The following is a 2384-nucleotide window of genomic DNA, read 5'->3' as shown; positions in this document are numbered from 1 at the left end:
CCCCCCCCCCCCCCCCCCCCCCCCCCCCCCCCGCCTCTCCCGTCTGCCTGATAACTTCCTTTTCTCCTGCCTCAAAGCAGCTGCTGGCTCCTACTGACTGAGGCCTGTGAGACTCTCAGCATTCAGAGAATCTCGGTGCTAAAAGAATGTCAATGAGGCATCTCGTCACTTCCCACCTAGAAGAAAGAGCAGGCCTGAACCAACTCACCTAAATAAGATTCTTAACCAGCTTTTTCTTAACCAGTATTTTGCCAATATTTATTGAGTATCTGCCACATGCTGGGTACTGTTTAGGTGTGAATCATACGGTATGGGGGACAGTACAGTTAGGTGTCCTGGCCTTTGGAGAGCTTTTTTTTTTTTTTTTTACTGTTTATTTATTTATTCATTTGAGAGAGAGAGAGAGACCAAGAGAGAGTGCGAGTGGGGGAGGAGCAGAGAGAGAGGGAGACAGAGAATCCCAAGCAGGCTCTGAGCTGTCAACACAGAGCTCGATGCAAGGCTTGAACTCACAAGTTGTGAGATTGTGACCTGAGCCAAAACCGAGAGTTGGATGCTCAACAGACTAAGCCACCCAGGCGCCCCTTGCCTTTGTAGAGTTTTTATTCTAGTAAATATGTGTGACAGCAGTGGGAATGGAAGGGTAGAAGGGGTATATGTGTCATGGGAGGTAGGACAATAAACAAATAAAAGATTAGACAGTGAAAATCCAGTTTTACAGCCCTTCCCAGTAAGATGTGCAAGCTCCTTGTAACCCACTACTGTCACTAACAGGAACTCTTTCCTCTGTAGACAGTCAGATGCCTCTGGATGATGAACCAGCCACAGTGTGAAGGCTTTTCAGGACAGGTAGGTTGAGCAATGACAAGAGAAATACTGCTCCCAGGACCATAAAGGAACAGGGTATAATCTAACTCACAGCCAGTTTGCAGCAACTGGCAAGAAGTTGGGAGGTTGGCAGGTCCTGTCGCCTCATTGTTCCCATCACTTGTCATCAGTCTGAGCTAAATTCCCTTCCACCTTTACATTGGTGCGGCTGTCTTGGCAGGGGCCAGTGGTAATTTTCAGTGGTAAAATAGTTAACATTTTTTTTTCCTAGCCGGCCTATTGCATCTCACGGTGGTAAAACCACAATGCTACTGGCAGAGTATGGAGACTCCAGACAGGTGATAAGTGGCCCTTTGGGTGACAGATACAGGAATCAGAGAAGAATTGAAAGAGCAGTAAGGCTGTAGCAAGGCACAGTTCACTGCAGTAATAGTAGAAATTAACTTGAAAATGATCATGCTCTACCCTTCCAGCCCCAGTTCAGGTTCCTTGGAAGAGGGAGATGTGTCCATATGGGAAAGGTACAATAAAACAACTCCTGGGGGGTGGGGAATAAAAGAAAACCAACCAAACAAACAAAACAAACAAATAAAACTCCTGATTGTTCTTAAATCAATGGCACAGGGCACCCTGATTTGGAAACTGTATAAACCAAAGGTGGCAGAATAGCAGACCATTTATGTTCTGTTTTGGTTATTTGTGTGGTAATTTATTTAAATTTGGACTAATCATGACAATAAAATCAGGAACTTTCACACGAAATTCCAGACAACCCATACCAAATGGGCCTGCATCTCTCTGTGAAAGCACTTGGTTGAATAGTGGGCTTGGTGGGTTGAAGAGAGGGATACGATAACTTCCTGTTTCAGACAAGACCTGAACTCTTATGCTTACCATAGCCCCCACCACTCCTTATTGTAGCCAGATGTTTAACCTTGTTGTCATTGCCATTTATTAGCTTTTTTCCAGCCATAATTCATCCATGTGAGTTACTTTCCTTCCTGCAATTAATTGCACATAAGGGCAGAGGCTTCAAAGCTTCCTGGTTTCTCCCCCCCAAGTTCTGCAGGGTATCTGGATGGGTTTGGAGAAGGCACTGGATCACGTTTGCTCCCGTGACCATCTGGGAGCAGAGAACTGTGAGCAGACTCCAGGAAATTATGCCTAATAGTGAGAGGTCCTTGAACCAGCAGTGGAACACCACTCTGGAGGTGTGTGTTTTGAGCAGGGCTGGGGGCAATTAGTGACTGAGTGATTGGAGGGGGACTGGCCAGCAGGAAGCAAGAACTAGAGTCCTTTGTGATGACTCAGCCCTACAAAGGCCTTATAGCTCGATAGGGATGCTCATTTTGTGGTGTTGTGAGTCTTTGGGCTTTTACTGAATGCCTAAGAGCTGTTGGTTTTCTTTTAATAAAACTGCTTTGGGGACACTGTTGGCTAGCTTACTAAAGCAGAGAACACTATCTGTCTTAGTCTGTCCAAGCTGCTATAATAAAAATACCATATACTGGGTGGTTTAAATAACAAATATATTTTTCTCATAATTCTGGATGCTG

At 45.2% G+C, this 2384-nt stretch overlaps 1 long non-coding RNA gene across 1 annotated transcript in view; it reads left to right on the top strand.

The window, feature by feature from the left end:
• Positions 1-1249, top strand: part of LOC125911217 (uncharacterized) — a 3473-nt gene extending 2224 nt beyond the window's left edge. The window contains exon 3 of the long non-coding RNA XR_007454289.1: positions 793-1249. This is a non-coding gene — a long non-coding RNA (uncharacterized LOC125911217). The remainder of the gene's footprint in view (positions 1-792) is intronic.
• Positions 1250-2384: the final 1135 nt, after the last annotated feature.

The sequence above is a fragment of the Panthera uncia genome (assembly GCF_023721935.1).
Source record: "Panthera uncia isolate 11264 chromosome C1 unlocalized genomic scaffold, Puncia_PCG_1.0 HiC_scaffold_3, whole genome shotgun sequence".
Taxonomy (NCBI): Eukaryota; Metazoa; Chordata; class Mammalia; order Carnivora; family Felidae; genus Panthera; species Panthera uncia.
Note: the sequence above shows the minus strand (reverse complement) of the source record. Positions and strands in the feature narration are given on the sequence as shown.